This window comes from Eleutherodactylus coqui, chromosome 9 (assembly GCF_035609145.1).
Source record: "Eleutherodactylus coqui strain aEleCoq1 chromosome 9, aEleCoq1.hap1, whole genome shotgun sequence".
In the NCBI taxonomy this organism is placed as follows: Eukaryota; Metazoa; Chordata; class Amphibia; order Anura; family Eleutherodactylidae; genus Eleutherodactylus; species Eleutherodactylus coqui.
The window spans coordinates 281,837-305,071 of record NC_089845.1 but is presented as its reverse complement, the minus strand read 5'-3'; the positions used below and the strand labels follow the sequence as shown (position 1 = coordinate 305,071).

At 47.1% G+C, this 23,235-nt stretch overlaps 1 protein-coding gene across 1 annotated transcript in view; it reads left to right on the top strand.

The window, feature by feature from the left end:
- Positions 1–1,045: 1,045 nt before the first annotated feature.
- LOC136578905 (leukocyte elastase inhibitor-like) overlaps positions 1,046–23,235 on the top strand; it is a 70,147-nt gene continuing 47,957 nt past the window's right edge. The window contains exon 1 of the mRNA XM_066579081.1: positions 1,046–1,061. The gene's annotated coding sequence lies outside the window, so the exon portion shown is untranslated. The remainder of the gene's footprint in view (positions 1,062–23,235) is intronic.

The following is a 23,235-nucleotide window of genomic DNA, read 5'->3' as shown; positions in this document are numbered from 1 at the left end:
TACAGCACTTTATGTTTATCGATCAGGATATCTTTGACTCTTTCTGCATGGTTGATCACCTTTGAGCAAGAATCTTCAAGAGTATTGACTTTGGTGTGTACTTCCTTGACGTCTTTCCTTAAATCAGAGATCTCTTCCTTCACTGTTTGTGTGAATTCTTTGAATAAATCCCTTATGCATTCTTTGGTTGGCAGCGCCTTGATATATTTTTTTATGTCTGAGTTGGAAGTTATAAGCGAGTCGTCTTCTGACTCGCTTTCTGAGCCTTGTAGGGAGGCGGTGTGTTTCTGGTTATCTTCTTCTAATGACATCTGCTTGGATTGGAACGAGAGGGAGGTATCTTGGGAGGCAGTCCCAAATGTTTTTACCAGAGCTTGAGGTCTTCTAGGTGTTTTGAGGTCTTTGGCGCTGTTACTGCCTATGGATTTTGTGGGTTTACCCATTTTGCCTGTCTTAGTGCAATTGCGCTGGGAGAAATGGGGTGAGAAGGTTAATCACATATCACGTATTGCAATGACAGCGATTCACGTTCTTTGCATATGGGGAGTTATTATAGGTAGATGTGGTATCTTTTACTGCTGAATGAGGCCAAAGCCTATTAGTGGTGATGACAACAAAACTGAGCAGCTCGGGTATCAAATGGAGCTACGGGGTTGTCTTCGGCTCTGTGGGAGGTCAGCTTCGAGTAGAGCAAAGTATGTCTCTTTTTTTTTTCCCTTCCCTCCTTCTTCTTCTCGCTATTGGGGCCAGTGGAGAGTTGTTTGGCGGATGCTTTGTGGGGTGGGCCGCTTTCCCAGCCCAGCGATCTTTATTGCCAGGGGGAGAGAGTGAATAAAATAATTCTGTTGTTTGTGAGTCCACAGATTCTTTGCCTGATTTTATTTAGTATTTCAATGTACTTTGTGGAGTAAGGAATGAGTAGAAGTTTAGGTCCTGCTGTTACCAGTCCTGACCCCTAGGTGGCGCTGTGGTGCAATAATCTGTGTGCTATGATATGTGTTGTTGAAGTTTGCTGTGGTCCCGGGGAAGAGAACTCCGTCCTCTGTTAGGCTCCAATTATGGTGAGTGTTTCACTTATAGTTCTCCCTTTTTAATGTGGGTGGGCTGGGATTGTGAGTTCTTCCCTGCCTCGCTTTGTTGCTCAGCTCAGGCAGTATTATGCAGCCTAACTGATTCGTGGAGCAGCCTGGTAGTCTCGGGAGGGGGGTGGGGGGGGGGGGCGCTGCCTCACAGGGGGTCGGGTCAGGAGCTGGGTGCCAGTCTTCAGGCGTGCCTGCCTGTGGTGCTCTGCTTCTTGCCGTTTCCAGGGCGCAGGAGGGGGAGAATATCAGGGGAGGGTCCGGACCGAGGGGGCACCTCCGGTGAGCGTATGCACCGCTGGGCTGCGGACTAACAGCGGCAGCGCACACCACAGGAGCCGCGGCGGTGGTATGTTCGGGGGGAGCTGCGGAGGGAGTGCGGGCTCTGGCAGCCTCCTCCTTACCCTGTGCCGCTCTCTCCTGCTTAGGGCTCCGTGTGCGGTCTCCGCCGGGTGTCTCTGGCGCTGGGTGGGATGCGCGCCGCCGTGCCAGGCCGCGGCTCTCCGACTCCTTCAAAGCGGCAAAGGTCTCCAGGAAAGCTCCCCCCAGGCCGGGCGTTGGATCCGGTGGGTCCCTGGGTGCTGTTTCTTAGTCAGTCCCTGTCAGAATCTTCGCTTTTGGTGCTGAAAAGGCCAAAAAAAGGAGCTTCTGTGGAGGAGCAAGGTAGCGTGCGTGCTCTCTCCTTGCCCGCTAGGCCACGCCCCCCCAGCATGCTTTATTTTTGAGCAGATTCTGTGCAGATGGCTTCCATTGAAGTCAATAGAAGCTGTCCGACCTCGGGCCTGTCTGCAATTAACATTGCAGTAAGGTCGCGGGACCCGCGTCATCACCTAGTGACAGCACAGGAAAATCTGTACTGCGTATGTCTGACGGCGAGCCATCTGGACCATCCGCAGTGCAGAAAAAGACGACAACTGAGAGGTGGGCAGGGTCACCAGCCACGGTCCGGAGCAGATTCCGCTGTGGGATTCCACATGCGGAATCTGGATCTGCGATGTGCAGGCGGCCTTAGAAGAAAGGTTCGCCTCTAAACTATATAATCCTCATCTGTGGAAGCACTTTAAGGTGGTATAATGATATTGGCACCATGTCTGAGGCTATGGCTGTCCAACTTTTAAAATTGTACCTTAAGTGCAATTCCACAGGTGCTCGTCAACTCCATGTATTATAATGAGAGCACCAGAGGTTGCCAAGTGCTTGAACTTGGCATTCTCTGATTGAAATAAATGGAGCAACTATGCATCTGCATGACCTCTGCACTGTTGCTTTGGAGACCAACTGGATCTCAATTCTGGGGATCGGTGGAGGTCTGGGGGTTTGGATCCACACTGATCTATCAGTTTTTACCTATTCAGTGGATGCATGAAAAACATTAAGTCTCTGGAATACCCTTTTTAGGGTCATATTGAATGGCTCACACAGAATCACTTAAAGGGGTTGTCCCGCGCCCAAACGTTTGTTTTTTTTCAATAGGCCCCCCGTTCGCCGCGAGACAAAGACAAACCCAATGCATGTGTTAAAAAAATAAAAACGTTTAGTACTTACCCGAATCCCCGCGCTGCGGCGACTTCTTCCTTACCTTAGCAAGATGGCCGCCGGGATCTTCACCCACCATGCACCGTGGGCTCTGTGCGGTCCATTGCCGATTCCAGCCTCCTGATTGGCTGGAATCGGCACACGTGACGGGGCGGAACTACGAGGAGCAGCTCTCCGGCATGAGCGGCCCCATTCACCAGGGAGAAGACCGGACTGCGCAAGCGCGTCTAATCGGGAGATTAGACGCTGAAATTAGACGGATCCATGGAGACGAGGACGCTAGCAACGGAACAGGTAAGTGAGTAACTTCTGTATGGCTCATAATTAATGCACGATGTACATTACAAAGTGCATTAATATGGGCATACAGAAGTGTATAACCCCACTTGCTTTTGCGGGACAACCCCTTTAATGTTACATTTCACACAGACTGTACCATTCTAAAAATGTATGTATAACATTTGCGGGACAGACTCGACAATTAGTCCTAGACGTATAGCCTTTTGCTCCAGATGAATCTTGGACTGGCTATATCTGAATTGGAGATATCCTAAATTAGTTAAATATTGAAATAGCGCTTATTAGCTATCATAGCCCTATCTAAAAGATCCTTGGAGGGGTTTTCCAGGCAGAGCCAGCTGTCAGTGCTGGACTACACCAGGGTCGGACTGGAAGCTACTGCTCCGACCCCTGTGTAGAGGCCGGCGTTCGTAATTGCGGGTGCAGCACTCACTGAAATCGATAGCACCCCCAGCCTGCAGTTATGAGTGCCGGCCACTGCACAGAGGTTGGAGCACTGGCCACTACACTGATCCCAGTGTGGCCTGGCACTGACAGCCAATGCTGCCCTGAAAACTCCTTTAAGAATGTATTCATGGTTGTTCACTGGGACAAAGAAGCTTTAGTACGCCTTTTATAAAATTTGAGCTGACCCCCGTAGAAGCACATTTTATAAATCTACTAGCTTACCCGTCACGCGTTGCTGCGAAGACAGACAGACATACATTCGTTTTTATATATCTAGATATCAACCAATCACAGCGCAGTTTTTTTTAGGTTACCTCAGTGGTATAATATATAACAACCAATCACAGCGCAGCTTTCATGTTTCCTCAGTATAATATATAACACCCAATCACAGCACAGCTTTTTTATGTTACCTCAGTATAATATATAACAACCAATCACAGCGCAGCTTTCATGTTACCTCATCAGTATAATATATAGCAACCAATCACAGCGCAGCTTTCATGTTACCTCAGTATAATATATAACAACCAATCACAGCACAGCTTTCATGTTACCTCAGCAGTATAATATATAACCACCAATCACAGCACAGCTTTCATGTTACCTCAGCAGTATAATATATAACCACCAATCACAGCACAGCTTTGATGTTACCTCAGCTTTATAATATATAACACCCAATCACAGCACAGCTTTCATGTTACCTCAGCAGTATAATATATAACAGCCAATCACAGCGCAGCTTTCATGTTACCTCAGTATAATATATAACAACCAATCACAGCACAGCTTTCATGTTACCTCAGTGGTATAATATATAACCACCAATCACAGCACAGCTTTCATGTTACCTCAGTATAATATATAACAACCAATCACAGCGCAGCTTTCATGTTACCTCAGTATAATATATAACACCCAATCACAGCACAGCTTTCATGTTACCTCAGTATAATATATAACAACCAATCACAGCGCAGCTTTCATGTTACCTCAGCAGTATAAAATATAACAACCAATCACAGTGCAGCTTTCATGTTACCTCAGTATAATATATAACAACCAATCACAGCACAGCTTTCATGTTACCTCAGTATAATATATAACAACCAATCACAGTGCAGCTTTCATGTTACCTCAGCAGTATAATATATAACAACCAATCACAGCACAGCTTTCATGTTACGTCAGCAGTAAGAGAAATAACAACCAATCACAGCGCAACTTTTATTCTGCCTCAGCGGTATAATATATAGCAACCAATCACAGCGCAGCTTTTATTTTACCTCAGCATTCTCAATATCCAGCAATTTTCTTGCGAAACGTTCGGCGGATGCATCATTTTGTAGTTGAACACGCATCCCGTTGCTCGTAATGCCTTTTGCTTTTGTGCTTGAGATGGAACTCAAACGATCTTTGTCTGGGGGGGCATAACTGTCGACGATGCTCGCACGCGCGCCAGCCACCTATCGTAGGATAGATGTACTTTGCCAGTAATCTTCCCAGGAATGTACTCAACAACTTCCCATTAACTTTTCCTATTTATGACATAATCAATGCTCGTGCCAAATTTCACGTTTCTATGACACCGGAAAGTGAGAAAATTACATTCCGTACGTAAAATTTGGACGCTAATTCTTTGGCGCTTAGAATTGAATAATCGAGTTGGGACCCATTAACTTTTCCTATTTATGACATAATCAATGCTCGTGCCAAATTTCAAGTTTCTATGACATTGGAAAGCGAGAAAATTAGATTCCGTACGTAAAATTTGGGCGCTAATTCTTTTGCGCATAGAATTGAATAATCGAGTTGGGACCACTTAGCTTTTCCTATTTATGACATATTCAATGCTCGTGCCAAATTTCGAGTTTCTATGACATTGGGAAGTGAGAGAATTAGATTCCGTACGTAAAATTTGGACGCTAATTCTTTTGCGCTTAGAATTGAATAATCGAGTTGGGACCCATTAGCGTTTCCCATTTATGACATATTCAATGCTCATGCCAAATTTCACGGTTCTATGACACCGGAAAGTGAGAAAATTACATTCAGTACGTAAAATTTGGACGCTAATTCTTTGGCGCTTAAAATTGAATAATCGAGTTGGGACCCATTAGCTTTTCCTATTTATAACATAATCAATGCTCGTGCCAAATTTCATGTTTCTACAACATTGGGAAGTGAGAGAATTAGTGGCAATGATGGAAATCGAACGATCTACGTGGGGGGGGTCGTAACTGTCGACGATGCTCGCACGCGCGCCATTTATCGTAGGATAGTTGTACTATGCCTATAATCTTCCCAGGAGTGCACTCAACAACTTCCCAAAGTTTCATGGCGATCGGATGAATGGTGTAGTAGCGCATAAAGGACAAACAGACACGCATACATTCAATTTTATATATATAGATGACTGACACTTTTTTTGTGATGCTGAAGTAAAAATAGCAAAAACAATATAATAAAACCAGATTTAAATCTTTTTATTTTAAATATAAAAATGACACACGGCTTTAAATCTGACATTTCATTCCAAGAAGTTGTGCAGCACGTGAGATATTGCCAAATGCATCTGGTAATTAAAAAAAAATCACTCCCAACATCTTAATGAATGGTTCTTTATTAAAACCCATGGGAGGGGAAAAGGTGTGAACAAGCTCTTATTGTTTCACTGTGAAGCTACAATCCTCAGAACAATAGTAAGAGCACAAGACGGAGCTCATCAGCAGCATTGTCATTCGCATGCAGTCTCAGAGCAAGGAAGCTTATGTAATTGCATCTGGGTAAAAGCATTTGCAAAGTCCTCTGTAAAATCTGCATGTACATACATGTATTAATACACTGATTAACCTCTTGGCTACACCCGCCATTTATGTATAGTGGATGTGCACAGGGACAATACAGAGCTGAGTGCTGAGCCTGCTGCATACGTAGCGGGCGCCGGCTCTGTTACACAGCTGACATACGATGCAGCAGCTGGCAGAGTTACTGTAACTTAGCGTGCATTTACACACACAGATGATGTGAAACTGACAGTTTTGAGTGATCATTTTGCATCTGTACTGATGGGCTTATCAGCCCTTCAGTACTTCTTTGCATGTATTTAGAGAACAGCGGGTGGTCTGTTCTCTAAATACATCGCTATTGTTCTCCAGTGGGACAGCGGCTGTTAAAGAATGTTATCAGCGCTGCCCACGGAGAACTCAGCGTGCAGTCTGTCTATCTTATTGTTCTGAGGGACGAGGATTTCAAACAGACCTGAAGTCAGCGACAGACGGAAAGTGCACGGTAAGTGCGCGATGGGTGCAAATCTACACAATGATTGCTCAAAAGATGGCTTTTAAGCGAATTTTGAGTGATCATCATTGTGTGTAAAATGGCTTTTACTGTAGATACCGGCCATTTAATCCATCAGATGTCACAATCAACAGCAACTACAACAGCTGTGCAGTTTGACAGAGGAAGGGGCGATCTCTAGGTCATGATCAGCTCCTGATTAGCTGGGTGTTAATTGGTTGTCATGGCAGCCAAGGGCCCATGAAAGGAATTTTTCTTTGGTGCCCCCATTATAAGAAAAAGACTATATACCTTGATTGCATGGATAAGCATTCGATATTCTGCTTGTGCAGAAAGCAACAAGATAACAACATACCCACACCAGAACAGCTCAGTGAATAAATAATATATTGTATGAAGCAAGAAGATCATCTGGCATGGTAGACCTAAGGGGAGGTATCATTCCTAGCCTACATCACCTAGTGCCCACCCTACAAGGTGGCAACTGGCACCCTATGTGAACACACGGGTTGCATGCAGCTAAAGCGAGCCATAGTGAAGGACCCAAGGTTTTTCAGTGAAGCATTGCCCAAAGCATCACACTGCCTCCATCATCTTGCCTTCTTCCCATAGTGCATCATGCCATCTCATCCCAATGTAAACCATACACATGACCCAGCCAATAACATGTGTAAAAGTAAAAGTGATTCATCAGACCAAGCCCCCTTTTTCCATTGTCCATAGTCTGGTTTTGGTGCTCATGTGTCTGTTATAGGTGCTTTTAGCTGTTGGTCAGCATGGGAATTCTGACTGGTCTTTGGCTAGATAGTTCTGGAACTTGCGTTGGGCAGAGGAGGACTCGCCATGTTGGGTTGTTTCATTCTGTTTTAACTTTGCCATTTGTGAGTGACATTAGTGACATACCCATACCTCTTCGAGCTAAAACTTTATTGCACTATATCCTGTCTTCTACCTCTGTGTTATACATGACAGATGGTTTTAGAAACAGAGTATGTAAGGCCAAAAGAAGACAATGTCCATCTAGTTCAGTCTGTTTATCCTCCTATGTTGTTGATCCAGAGGAAGGCAAAAAAAAAAAACAAGAGGCAGGAGCCAATTAGCCCATTTGGGGGAAAATTCCTTCCCGACTCCCTAATGGCAATCAGACTAATCCCTGGATCAACCCCTAATAGTTCCTACCTGCCTGTATACCCGGATTAACAATTAACCTACGATTTATATCCTGTAATATCCTTCTCTTCTAGAAAGACATCAAGTCTCCTCTTAAACTCCTCTATGGATCCTGCCATCACCACGTCCTCAGCCAGAGAATTCCACAGTCTCACTGCTCTTACAGTAAGGAACCCTTCTCTGTGTTGGTGATGAAACCTACTTTCCTCTAGACGTAGTGGATGCCCTCTCATTACCGTTGCAGTCCTGGGTATAAACAGATCCTGGGAGAGATCCTTGTATTGTCCCCTCATGTATTTATACAGTTATTTGGTCGCCCCTTAGCCATCTGTTTTCCGGGGTAAATAATCCCAGTTTTGATGCCTCTCTGGGTATTCCACTCCCTCATTCCATGTATTAGTTTAGTTGCTCTTCTTTGAACCCCCTCAAGCACTGTGACATCTTTCCTGAGCACCGGTGACCAGAACTGTACGCAGTATTCCATGTGAGGACTGACAAGTGCCTTATACAGTGGGGGGATAATGTTCTCGTCCCTCGCCCCTATACCTCTTTTAATGCACCCCAAGACTTTATTTGCCTTTGCAGCAGCTGACTGGCACTGGTTACTCCAGTTTAGTCTATAATCCACTAGTACCCCCAGGTCTTTTTCCATATCACTTTTCCCTAGCGGTACCCCATTTAGTGTATATTGGTGACATCCATTTCTCCTGCCCATGTGCATAACCTTACATTTATCAACATTGAGCTTCATTTGCCATTTTTCTGCCCAAGCCCCCGGCTTATCTAGGTCCGTTTGTAGTTGTACATTGTCCTCCATTGCATTGATTATATTGTATAATTTTGTATCATCTGCAAATATTGATATATTACTGTGCAGGCCCTCTATCAGTTTGATAAATATATTGAACAGAATGGGGCCTAATACTGAACCCTGTGGCACCTCACTAGTGACTGTGGCCCAATCAGAGTATGAACCATTTATTACCACCCTCTGCTTTCTATCGTTGAGCCAATTCTTTACCAGATACACACGTTTTCGCCCAGTCCGAGCTTCTCATTTTATATATTAGCCTATTATGTGGCACGGTGTCAAATGCTTTAGAGAAGTCCAGATATACAAGATCAATAGACTCTCCCAGGTCCAGCCTAGAGCTTACAGGTCTTAGAAGATAACTGGTATTCTTGGAGTGACAATCACTTCTCAACTGACATTCCATTCTTTGGTTTCCAGCGAAACACATTCTATAATATATGACTACTGGCAGAAAGAGATTTGGGACAATCGTAGTTTGCTGCACCCGGTAAACCGTATCCAGCTGTGATGGAAGATTACTCTCTTTGCTGTCATGTCTCCCTTTAAAATGAAAGTAATAAAAGTAATGTGAACTAACCCAAAATGTCATAATCCTTCTGTTATCTAATGTAAAGCGAATATTTAAAAAGTTTAAATTGATATGTAGTACTCTCAAAGTTTTGGAAAAAGACTCTTGACACCTTGGATATGTCAGTCCCTTTTCCTTTCCGGACATTCCGCATACATGTATGGTGCAAAACGAAATGGAAAGTATGGAGTGGGCTCAAGAGCTGATCCCACTCCATATTTGGCAGGTGCAAAGCTATGTAAAACAGCTATTACGCCGTCTGATTCGGGGTGTAATAAATTGACAGCGAAGGCACAATACACTGCAATACAAAAGTTATCAAGTGATTACATGATGAAGTCTCATTTGGACAACTAAAAAACGTAGAAATTTAATAAAATGTGTAAAATATATTAAATATTAGAAGTTACAAAAAAACTTTTTTTTTATATTAAAATATAAACAATAGCATAAAAAAGATAAGTAGTTGGTTTCACCACATCTGTGAAAGTCTGAATTAATAAAATATGACGTTATTTATCCTACATGTTGAACACAATGGAAAAAACTCACAATGCCAGAATTACTGTTTTTGGTTACCTCACCACTAGAGATGAGCGAGCACCAAAATGCTCGGGTGCTCGTTACTCGGGACGTACTTTCCGCGATGCTCGAGGGTTCGTTTCGAGTAACGAACCCCATTGAAGTCAATGGGCGACCCGAGCATTTTTGTATTTCGCCGATGCTCGCTAAGGTTTCCTTGTGTGAAAATCTGGGCAATTCAAGAAAGTGATGGGAACGACACAGCAACGGATAGGGCAGGCGAGGGGCTACATGTTGGGCTGCATCTCAAGTTCACAGGTCCCACTATTAAGCCACAATAGCGGCAAGAGTGGGCCCCCCCCCCCAACAACTTTTACTTCTGAAAAGCCCTCATTAGCATGGCATACCTTTGCTAAGCACCACACTACCTCCAACAAAGCACGATCACTGCCTGGATGACACTCCGCTGCCACTTCTCCTGGGTTACATGCTGCTCAACCGCCCCCCCCCTCCCCCCCACAGCGCACACCAAACTGTCCCTGCGCAGCCTTCAGCTGCCCTCATGCCACACCACCCTCATGTCTATTTAGAAGTGCGTCTGCCATGAGGAGGAACCGCAGGCACACACTGCAGAGGGTTGGCACGGCTAGGCAGCGACCCTCTTTAAAAGGGGTGGGGTGATAGCCCACAATGCTGTACAGAAGCAATGAGAAATAGAATCCTGTGCCACCGCCATCAGGTGCTGCACACGTGGGCATAGCAATGGGGAACCTATGTGCCACACACTATTCATTCTGTCAAGGTGTCTGCATGCCCCAGTCAGACCGGGCTTTTTAATTCATAGACACAGGCAGGTACAACTCCCTATTGTGAAGTCCCTGTGGACCGACAGCATGGGTGGCTCCCTGGAACCCACCGGCGGTACATAAAAATATCCCATTGCATTGCCCAACACAGCTGAGGTAGTAATGTCGTGCTTAATGCAGGTGGGCTTCGGCCCACACTGCATGCCCCAGTCAGACTGGGGTTCTTTACAAGTGGAAACAGATGCATTTAGAATTCCCTGTGGACCCACAGCATGGGTGGGTGCCAGGAAGCCACCGGCGGTACATAAATATATCCCATTGCAGTGCCCATCACAGCTGAGGTAATGTCATGTTTAATGCAAGTGGGCTTCGGCCCACACTGCATGCCCCAGTCAGACTGGGGCTCTTTAGAAGTGGACACATGTAGTTACAACTCCGTGTGGACCCACGGCATGGGTGGCTCCCTGGAACCCACCGGCGGTACATAAATATATCCCATTGCAATGCTCAGCACAGCTGAGGTAATGTCAGGTTTAATGCAGGTGGGCAAAAACTTAATTGGATTACACTGTAGGCGAGGGCCCACAAAAATTGGTGTACCAACAGTACTAATGTACCTCAGAAAAATTGCCCATGCCCAACCAAGAGGGCAGGTGAAACCTATTAATCGCTTTGGTTAATGTGGCTTAAGTGGTAACTAGGCCTGGAGGCAGCCCAGTGTAACGAAAAATTGGTTCAAGTTAAAGTTTCAACGCTTTTAAGAGCATTGAAACGTATAAAAATTGTTTAGAAAAATTATATGACTGAGCCTTGTGGCCCTAAGAAAAATTGCCCGTTCGGCGTGATTATGTGAGGTTTCAGGAGGAGGAGCAGGAGGAGGAGGAGGAGGAATATTAGACACAGATTGATGAAGCAGAAATGTCCCCGTTTTGGATGGTGAGAGAGAACGATGCTTCCATCCGCGGGTGCAGCCTACGTATTGCTTAGGTATCGCTGCTGTCCGCTGGTGGAGAACAGAAGTCTGGGGAAATCCAGGCTTTGTTCATCTTGATGAGTGTTAGCCTGTCGGCACTGTCGGTTGACAGGCGGGTACGCTTATCCGTGATGATTCCCCCAGCCACACTAAACACCCTCTCTGACAAGACGCTAGCCGCAGGACAAGCAAGCACCTCCAGGGCATACAGCGCTAGTTCAGGCCACGTGTCCAGCTTTGACACCCAGTAGTTGTAGGGGGCAGAGGCGTCACGGAGGACGGTCGTGCGATCGGCTACATACTCCCTCACCATCCTTTTACAGTGCTCCCGCCGACTCAGCCGTGACTGGAGAGCGGTGACACAGTCTTGCTGGGGAGCCATAAAGCTGGCAAAGGCCTTGGAGAATGTGCCCCTGCCTGCGCTGTACATGCTGCATGATCTCTGCGCCTCCCCTGCTACCTGGCCCTCGGAACTGCGCCTTCTGCCACTAGCGCTGTCGGATGGGAATTTTACCATCAGTTTGTCCGCCAGGGTCCTGTGGTATAGCAACACTCTCGAACCCCTTTCCTCTTCGGGAATGAGAGTGCAAAGGTTCTCCTTATACCGTGGGTCGAGCAGTGTGTACACCCAGTAATCCGTAGTGGCCAGAATGCGTGTAACGCGAGGGTCACGAGAAAGGCATCCTAACATGAAGTCAGCCATGTGTGCCAGGGTACCTGTACGCAACACATGGCTGTCCGCACTAGGAAGATCACTTTCAGGATCCTCCTCCTCTTCCTCCTCCTCAGCCCATACACGCTGAAAGGATGACAGGCAAGCAGCATGGGTACCGTCAGCAGTGGGCCAAGCTGTCTCTTCCCCCTCCTCCTCATCCTCCTCATGCTCCTCCTCCTCCTCCTGAACTCGCTGAGATATAGACGGGAGGGTGCCCTGACTATCCAGCGACATACTGTCTTCCCCCGGCTCTGTTTCCGAGCGCAAAGCGTCTGCCTTTATGCTTTGCAGGGAACTTCTCAAGATGCATAGCAGAGGAATGGTGACGCTAATGATTGCAGCATTGCCGCTCACCACCTGGGTAGACTCCTCAAATTTTCCAAGGACCTGGCAGATGTCTGCCAACCAGGCCCACTCTTCTGTAAATAATTGAGGAGGCTGACTCCCACTGCGCCGCGCAAGTTGGAGTTGGTATTCCACTATAGCTCTACGCTGCTCATAGAGTCTGGCCAACATGTGGAGCGTAGAGTTCCACTGTGTGGGCACGTCGCACAGCAGTCGGTGCACTGGCAGATTAAACCGATGTTGCAGTATCCGCAGGGTGGCAGCGTGCGTGTGGGATTTGCGGAAATGTGCGCAGAGCTGGCGCACCTTGCCAAGGAGGTCTGACAAGTGTGGGTAGCTTTTCAGAAAGCGCTGAACCACCAAATTAAATACATGGGCCAGGCATGGCACGTGCGTGAGGCTGCCGAGCTGCAGAGCCGCCACCAGCTTACGGCCGTTGTCACACACGACCATGCCCGGTTGGAGGCTCAGCGGCGCAAGCCAGCGGTCGGTCTGCTCTGTCAGACCCTGCAGCAGTTCGTGGGCCGTGTGCCTCTTCTCTCCTAAGCTGAGTAGTTTCAGCACGGCCTGCTGACGCTTGCCCACCGCTGTGCTGCCACGCCGCGTTACACCGACTGCTGGCGACGTGCTGCTGACACATCTTGATTGCGAGACAGAGGTTGCGTTGGAGGAGGAGGAGGAGCAAGGTGCTTTAGTGGAGGAAGCATACACCGCCGCAGATACCACCACCGAGCTGTGGCCCGCAATTCTGGGGGTGGGTAGGACGTGAGCGGTCCCAGGCTCTGACTCTGTCCCAGCCTCCACTAAATTCACCCAATGTGCCGTCAGGGAGATATAGTGGCCCTGCCCGCCTGTGCTTGTCCACGTGTCTGTTGTTAAGTGGACCTTGGCAGTAACCGCGTTGGTGAGGGCGCGTACAATGTTGCGGGAGACGTGGTCGTGCAGGCCTGGGACGGCACATCGGGAAAAGTAGTGGCGACTGGGAACTGAGTAGCGCGGGGCCGCCGCCGCCATCATGCTTTTGAAAGCCTCCGTTTCCACAAGCCTATACGGCAGCATCTGTAGGCTGATCAATTTTGCAATGTGCACGTTTAACGCTTGAGCGTGCGGGTGCGTGGCGTCGTACTTGCGCTTGCGCTCAAACTGTGGCGCTAGCGACGTCTGGACGCTACGCTGAGAGACATTGCTGGATGGGGCCGAGGACAGCGGTGGTGAGGGTGTGGGTGCAGGCCAGGAGACGGTAGTGCCTGTGTCCTCAGAGGGGGGGTTGGATCTCAGTGGCAGGTTGGGGCACAGGGGGAGAGGCAGTGGTGCAAACCGGAGGCGGTGAACGGGCATCGTCCCACCTTGTGGGGTGCTTGGCCATCATATGCCTGCGCATGCTGTTGGGGGGGGCTCCCCAGCTGATCTTGGCGCGACAAAGGTTGCACACCACTGTTCGTCGGTCGTCAGGCGTCTCTGTGAAAAACTGCCACACTGTAGAGCACCTTGACCTGTGCAGGGTGGCATGGTGCGAGGGGGCGCTTTGGGAAACAGTTGGTGGATTATTCGGTCTGGCCCTGCCTCTACCCCTGGCCACTGCACTGGCTCGGCCTGTGCCCACACCCTCACTTGGCCCTCCACGTCCTCGCCCGCGTCCACGTCCTCTAGGCCTACCCCTACCCCTCAGCATGGTGTATTACCAGTGATTTGATTTCCCAGTCAGGAAAGAAAGTGGCGCAAGCCTGCAGCCAAAATACAATTTTTTCCCTGGTTTTTCAAAGGACAAGCCACACTGCGTCTATTCAATGAATACTACTAAGTTTAATAACTGTGTTGTGGCCCTGCAAATATGTCAGAGAACTGCAGTGATGCAAAGTTATTGGCTCCAGCAGATCAGGGATTTCCCATGCAGGAAAAAAATTGGCGCAAGCCTGCAGTAAAACGTAGCTGTCTGCGTCTGATTTTTTTTAACGTTCTGCACGCAGCACACACGTACCCAGAGCCCTGAGGACTGTCAGAGGCAGGCGAAATAGAATTTTTTCCCTTGTTTTTCAAAGGACAAGCCACACTGCGTCTATTCAATGAATAATGTATGTCTTCTGGCCCTGCCTACACAATTCTATCCCTGTAGTATTAATGCCGGGTGCAATGGTCTGCACAGCCGGTTTTGAGAGAAAAAAAAATATGCAACACTGCTAACAGCAGCCTGGACAGTACCGCACACAGATAGATGTGGCCCTAGAAAGGACCGTTGGGGTTCTTGAAGCCTACACTCACTGCTAACACTCTCCCTGCCTAACCACCACTTCTGTCCCTATTGCAGGGCGCAATGCTCTGCAGATCCAATTTTGAAAAAAAAAAAAAAAAATACAGTGCTAACACAGTACTGCACACTATTAGATGTGGCCCTGAGAAGGACCGTTGGGGTTCTTGAAGCCTACACTGACTCCTAACGCTCTCCCTACAGCAGCACCAGCACGATAGTACTTTCCCTCAGCTAACTCACAAGGCATGTGTGGCGAGCCGCGGGAGGGGCCGACTTTTATACTCGGGTGACATCTGATCGCACCAGCCACTCACAGCAGGGGGGTGGTATAGGGCTTGAACGTCACAGGGGGAAGTTGTAATGCCTTCCCTGTCTTTCAATTGGCCAGAAAAGCGCGCCAACGTCTCAGAGAGGAAACTGAAAGTAACCGGAACACCGCGTGGTACTCGTTACGAGTAACAAGCATCCCGAACACCCTAATATTCGCACGAATATCAAGCTCGGACGAGTACGTTCGCTCATCTCTACTCACCACCCAAAAAGAGTAAAATGTAATGTGATCAAAAATTCATATTATTCAAAAATATACCAGAAAAAAAAGAACAACTCAAACCCTTAAACACCACCATCGACAGAAAAATAAGAAACAATTTGGAGGGACTGAATTTAGTGACACAAAGCAAAATTTTGGAAAAGATTTTTTTACAAGTAGTAAAGGGAAGGGTTTACATATAATGATAAAGCAGCCCACTGGTCTTGGGGAAGCAAAGAAAGTCGCACCGCTTCTCTGACTTCCTGATGCACAGTGCATTAGTACAAATGATTAGTCTAAGATAATACAGATTGCTATGATTGGCTAGTGCTGCTCATGTAAACAGTAGAGATGAGCCAGCATACTCGGTAAGGCGATATACTCGAGAGAGCATCGCCTTTTTCGAGTACCTGCTGGCTCGTCCCTGAAGATTCGGGGGGGGCGCGGGGGTGAGCGGGGGGGTTGCAGAGGGGATCGGGAGGGAGAGAGAGAGGGATCTCTCTCACTCTCCTCCCCGCTCCCCCTCGCTGTCCCGCGCTGCCCCCGACCGCCCCCCCCCCCCCTCAAATCTTCAGGGACGAGCCAGCAGGTACTCGAAAAAGGTGATGCTCTTTCGAGCAAAACTTAATAAAACAGCTTGTACGTTGGCAGGTCCAAATCTCCCCCATGACATTGTGCTTACAGGCTGCAGCAGCCTGTTTACTAGACATCACAAGCTCTGTGATTGGCTGCAGCAGTCTGTGATGTCTGGTCCGTACACAGGCTGACTGCAGCTTGTAAACACAGATCTGGCATGGAGGATGAATTTACTCCATTTTATTATGTTTTGCCATAACTCAGACAATCCGTTTAAGATAAGCTAGCAATAGTTTTTCACTGGCTTAGAGGGATATTGCCTTCTCAGCTTTTTATAGCTGGGATGGGAAACTGCTGCCATGGCTACTGGCCATACAGCCGGGGCCTAGAGAAAGAACGAGTGCTCAGCACAGTGCTACATCCATAGTTCTCATTGATGTGAATGAAAGCTACAGAAACAGGGTCGCACAACGCGCTATGCTGTTTCCGTAAATGGGGGAGTTGCAGAAACAGCTTAGTGTGCAGTGCTATGGTGGTTCCGTAGCTCACATTTATTTCAATGACAGCACTAAGCGCTTGGCTCTTTCTGACAAGCAGTCATAACAGAGTGCCTGGGAATTTCCATCTTGGCCATGAAAACTAAGATGGGAAAATCCCTTTAAGTAAAGTTAACTTGTTGCAGAAAACACCGACTTCGCTTCATCTGTTGCACTGCTGCCCCTTCATGGTTGGTAGGAGCCCCAGCAGTCAGACTCCGTGACAACCTTACAGGAGTGGGAAAAGCCTGATAGACTAAAAATAAGTCTAATGTTATGTTTTATCGCCCATGGGATGTACCCTGCTCTCTGCAAAGAAACAATGCAAAGTGAAAAATGAATCATCATTTAAATAGCAGTCGGCTGTAGATTAGGTGACATTTATTGAGTCAGACAAGACTAGCCCAAGTAAAACAATGCGGCTGCATGCTATACCTGCTCATCTGGGGAATATTTCTGGAAGCCGTTTGCATTCTGATCAATGTCACTTAGAGAATCAATTGTGTGTTTTCTTGGCTTACAAAGTAATAGGACACGCCTGTTGGGAACAAAATGTTTCAACGTGTTGATATCTTCCCGATTGTATAAATTACCAAACACTAAGTAATTGCATATACACAGCTCCAAAATCTGTAAAAACAAGCTTGGAGAGCGCCACAGGGTTCTTCTTTAAGTTACATGCTGCACATATAAGATCCTCTGGTCTCAAGGAGAGCTGCAGATACAGATACGGGGAATTCTCTTTAAAAAGAGACAACCCCCCACCCCCACCCAAAGAGATATAGACAAAACACTGTTAGAAAAAAGTCAGTCTGCACTTTAAGATACTGCAACTATAACAAAAATAAGTAAATCCAAGGAGGTAAAGCAGATACAGGAACGGCACTTACTGGTGAGGAGGGAGGTATGGCCAGCAAATGCCCCCTCCTAGAAGTGTCGACTCCTGAATGAAGGAAGAATCATTGATTCCAACGTGGATGTAAATCCAGTTCTTTTATTCCAAAGGCAACGCGTTTCAGTGCTCAAACACGTGAAGGATTTAAGCCAGCTGACAGCTACAGAAGATCTCCAAGAAGTCACGTTGGAATCAGTGATTCTTCCTTCATTCAGGAGTCGACACTTCTAGGAGGGGGCATTTGCTGGTCATACCCCCCTCCTCCCCAATTAGTGCCATTCCTGTATCTGCTTTACTTCCTTGGATTTACTTATTTTTGTTGCAGCTGCAGTATCTTGAAGCGCAGACTGACTTTTTCCAACAGTGTTTTGTCTAAATCTGTATGTAGTAGAGTGAATTCACACTTGCGCCCGGGGTTTTGCTTTTCCTGCTTCGTCCAGGGAGCAGGAAAGGGGAATACCTGCGGCCAAATGGCTCTGTCTCAGGATGGTACCAAACAGCGCCGGTTGACTGTAATGTGGCTGTTCGGTTTCAGCTCAGGTGTCCGACTTTTGGACGGAAAAAAAATCTTGACATGCAGCGCTTTTTCTTCTGATGCTTTCAGACGGATCTGTGATGGAAGTTCCAATATGGATGTGAAACTGGCCTAAAAGGAATCTAAATCTATATATATAAAATTGAATATATGCGTGTGTGTGTGTCTGTCTGTCTGTCTGTCTGTCTGTTTGTCTGTCTGTTTGTCCTTTATGCGCTACTACACCATTCATCCAATCACCATGAAACTTTGGGAAGTTGTTGAGTACACTCCTGGGAAAATTACTGGCATAGTACACCTATCATATGATAAATGGCGCGCGTGCGAGCGTCGTCGAGAGTCCCCCCCCCCCACGTAGATCGTTCGATTTCCATCATTGCCACTAATTCTCTCACTTCCCGATGTCGTAGAAACATGAAATTTGGCATGAGCATTGATTATGTCATAAATAGGAAAAGCTAATGGGTCCCAACTCGGTTATTCAATTCTAAGTGCAAAAGAATTAGCGTCCAAATTTTACATACGGAATCTAATTTTCTCACTTCCCAATGTCATAGAAACTTGTAATTTGGCACGAGCATTGATTATGTCATAAATAGGAAAAGTTAATGGGTCCCAACTCGATTGTTCAATTCTAAGTGCAAAAGAATTAGCGTCCAAATTTTACATACGGAATCTAATTCTCTCACTTCCCAATGTCATAGAAACTTGTAATTTGGCACGAGCATTGATTTATGTCATAAATAGGAAAAATGTATAGGTCCCAACTCGATTATTCAATTCTATGCGCCAAAGAATTAGCGTCCAAATTTTACGTACGGAATCTAATTTTCTCACTTCTCAATGTCATAGAAACTTGAAATTTGGCACGAGCATTGATTATGTCATAAATAGGAAAAGCTAATGGGTCCCAACTCGATTATTCAATTCTATGCGCAAAAGAATTAGCATCCAAATTTTATGTACGGAATCTAATTCTCTCACTTCCTGATGTCATCTATATATTTAAAAATTTACTTCACCATTCATCCAATCTCCATGAAACTTTGGGAAGTTGTTGAGTACACTCCTGGGAAGATTACTGGCATAGTACATCTATCCTATGATAGGTGGCGCACATGCGAGCATCGTCAACAGTTATGCCCCCCAGACATAGATAGTTTGATTTTAGGGATGAGCGAGTATACTCGCTAAGGCACTGCTCGCTCGAGTAATGTGCCTTAGCCGAGTATCTCCCCACTCATCCCTAACGATTCGGGGGCCGGCGCGGGGCGGGGAGCTGCGGGGGAGAGCGGAGAGGAATGGGGGGGAGATCTCTCTCTCCCGCCCGCTTTCCCCTGCTCCCCACCACAACTCACCTGTCAGCTGCGGCGGCCCCCGAATCTTTAGGGACGAGCAGGGAGATACTCGGCTAAGGCATATTACTCGAGTGAGTAGTGCCTTAGCGAGTATGCGCGCTCATCCCTATTTGATTTCCATCTCAAGCACGAAAGCAAAAGGCATTACGAGCAACGGGAGGCGTGTTTAACTACAAAATGATGCATCTGCCGAACGTATCACAAGACAATTGCTGGAGATTGAAAATGCTGAGGTAAAATGAAAGCTGGGCTGTGATTGGTTGCTATTTCTTATACTGCTAAGGTAACATGTAAGCTGTGCTGTGATTGGTTGCTATATATTAAACTACTGAGTAGAGATGAGTGAGCACCAAAATGCTCGGGTGCTCGTTGCTCGAGTCGAACTTTCCGCGATGCTCGAGGGTTTGTTTCGAGTAACGAACCCCATTGAAGTCAATGGGCGACTCAAGCATTTTTGTATATCGGCCATGCTCCGCTAAGGTTCTCATTTGTGAAAATCTGGAAAACCCAAGAAGTGATGGAAACGACACAGATACGGATAGGGCAGGCGAGGGGCAACATGCTGGCCTGCATCTCAGGTTCCCAGGTCCCACTATTAAAGGGGTTGTCTCGCGAAAGCAAGTGGGGTTAAGCACTTCTGTATGGCCATATTAATGCACTTTGTAATATACATCATGCATTAAATATGAGCCATACAGAAGTTATTCACTTACCTTCCCTGCGCTGGCGTCCCCGTCTCCATGGCTCCGTCTAACTTCAGCGTCTAATCGCCCGATTAGACGCGCTTGCGCAGAAGGGTCTTCTGCCTTCGGGTCTGTCCGACAGCAGCCGCGTTCTGGCTCCGTCCCTTCTACGCATCATCGCGTAGCTCCGCCCCGTCACGTGTGCCGATTCCAGCCTCCTTATTGGCAGGAAGCGGACTTTCACTGCACCCAGGACATAGGCCTCTGCACAAACCCTCAGCAATCGTGGGGCTAGAGCTGACTCCAATGCTAGCGTAGCTGTGAACGTCTCATTAGCGCTGTATTGCTCCTGTAGTTTGTCCCAATGCAGTGCCCCGGATAGTAGAGCTAACGTCAGATGAAATACAGGTGGGCTTCGGCCCACACTGCATGCCCCAGTCAGACCGGTGTTTTTAAATTAATAGTCACAGGCAGGTACAACTCCCCAATGTGAATTTCGTGTGCACCCACAGCATGGGTGGCTCCCTGGAACCCACCGGCGGTACATAAATATATCCCATTACAGTGCCCTGCACAGCTGAGCTAACGTCACATTAAATACAGGTGGGCTTCAGCCCACACTGCATGCCCCAGTCAGACTGGGGTTTTCATAAAAAGACACAGGCCGGTACAACTCCCCTATGTGAATTCTGGGTTAACACACAGAATGGGTGGGTCCCAGGAAGCCACCGGCGGTACATAAATAAATCCCATTGCAGTGCCCTGCACAGCTGAGGTAACGTCAGATAAAATACAGGTGGGCTTCGGCCCACACTGCATGCCCCAGTCAGACTGGGGTTTTTCATAAAAAGACACAGGCCGGTACAACTCCCCTATGGGAATTCCGTGTGCACCCACAGCATGGGTGGCTCCCTGGAACCCACCGGCGGTACATAAATAAATCCCATTGCAGTGCCCTGCACAGCTGAGCTAACGTCAGATTAAATACAGGTGGGCTTCGGCCCACACTGCATGCCCCAGTCAGACTGGGGTTCTTTAAAAGTAGACACAGGCAGGTACAACTCTCCAATGGGAATTCCGGGTGCACCGGCAGCATGGGTGGGTCCCTGGAACCCACCGACGGAACATAAATTAATCCCATTGCAGTGCCTCCCTTTAACCCCTTGAGTGGCAGGTTTCCTACCACCCTGTCGTGCCCACCAGGGCAGGTTTTTTAAAATGGTCTAATCATTGAATTTCAACTAATTTTGCAGTTGCGTCTCAAGAGCCATAACTTTTTCATTTTTCCATTGACATGGCCATATAAGGGCTTGTTTTTTGCGGGACAAGTTGTGATTTTTTTAAACAGGGGGGAGGAAAAAAAGAAATGGGGAAAAAAGAAAAAAAGGGGCCATGTCATTAAGGGGTTAAATAATGTATTAACTTCCTTCTCTGGGTCATTACGACACATGGATACCACATGTGTGATTGTATTTTTGATTTTTTACAAAGTAAAGGGAGACAAGTGTTTTTATTATTTTTTTAAATAATTTTTTACCTTTTTTTTTTTTTTATTGTTATTTATTTATTTATTTATTTTTTTTGTCCCTTTAGGGGACTTCCACAGGGACCCATCAGGACCCCCTGATCACATTCCGGGGGTCCGATGGTGACAGCCCTTTACATGCTGCAGTGACAGCCCTTTACATGCTGCAGTCACATAGACTGCCGCATGTAAAGGGTTAACACAGCAGAGATCGGAGGTTTTCTCTGATCTCTGCTGTAAGAGCAGGTACCTAGCTGTCCTCTCACAGCCAAGCACCAAGCTCTCCCTGCCACAGAGACCATCGGCTGGCTTCTGACAAGCCGATGGTCTCTATGGCAACCTGTAAACAAAGCAGGAGATTGCCGGCAGATCGGCAATATCTTCTGCTGGTTTTTCAAAGCCCTTGCTTTGTTCTCTGTGGGACTGTGCAGGCAGAGCACAGTGTTACAGCTTGTGGCATTGTGCTCTGCAGCTCCCATAGTGATACATAGCCCGGAAACCTTCCGGGCTATGTCGCTATGAGCAGTGGAGCTCGTCCCGGAAAATTTCCGGGCGTGCCACTCAAGGGGTTAAAGCTAAGGTAACGCGAGAAGAAATGCAGGTTGGCTTCAGCCCACACTACATGCTCCAGTAAACTCCGCTATGGGAAGTCTGTGTGCACCCAGTTAGTGGGATTTCAGTAGTAACGGTATAGACAGATAGACAACACCTATGTGGAAAAGCTAGTATTTTCTGAGACAAGAGAGTGGCATTTGATTGCAATGAAAAGGATATTCAAGGTACTGAAAGTCTGCACTCCTTCTCATCTCAAGCTGAAAAATGGAAAGGCTTCATTCCTATGGTTTCCATTGTCCATTTCAAAGTGTTAGCAAATAGCAATCCAAGTTTCCGCCTACTACCACGCATCTTTCTTAGAAATTACCAAAGACGATCACAAGTAAAGGCCTCATCATTGGTCAGTCCAAAATCATTCAGGAAGTATGTGGTTCTCATCTGGCCTGCTTCCAATAAGGATCGGTACCTGCTGCAACTCTGTCCCTTGTCCTGCAGGGATGCTGTGTTCTATAGTCACCTGTTCTCCAACCTCAGCTGTACGCTTATCTTTGGACTTAGCAGTACCAACAAGTTGGAAGCCACCATTGCTCTACTATTCGGCTGAAAGCTTCAGCTAGGGATAACAGACTAGTACCGCGGTTTTATTTAGTTGGTTTTCGGAATGTGGCCAGGATTAAATGGGCCGTGGTGGTGGTGGGGGGCTGGCGGGGGGCTTTCTTATTGTGTCGTTTAAGGTGAAATTCTTGGACTGCCGTCAGACGGACCACTGCGAAAGCATTTTCCAAGAATGTTTTCATTGTTGGAGGAGGAGGAGGAGGGGGATGTTTTTGAGGCAGTACGTGTCCTGTCCACGTGTCCGTGGTTATATGCACCTTCCCAGTTACCGCGTTGCTGAAAAATTGTCGCGCCTGGGGACCTAGTAGCGCGGCCTCGCCGCCATCATGTCTTTGGGAAGCCTCTGTTTCCACAACCCTGTAATATAGCAGTAGCAGCAGTATAGGCAGAGCCCAGAATTAGTAACATTTCAGTGGTAAGAGTATGGACAGACCCCAGTAACATTTCTGTAGCAGCAGTATAGGGATAGCCCAGTATTAGTAACATTTCAGTAGTAGCAGTATAGACAGGCCCCAGTAACATTTCAGTTGCATCAGTAGGACAGACCCCAGTAGCATTTCATTAGCAACAGTAGGAACAGACCCCAGTAACATTTCATT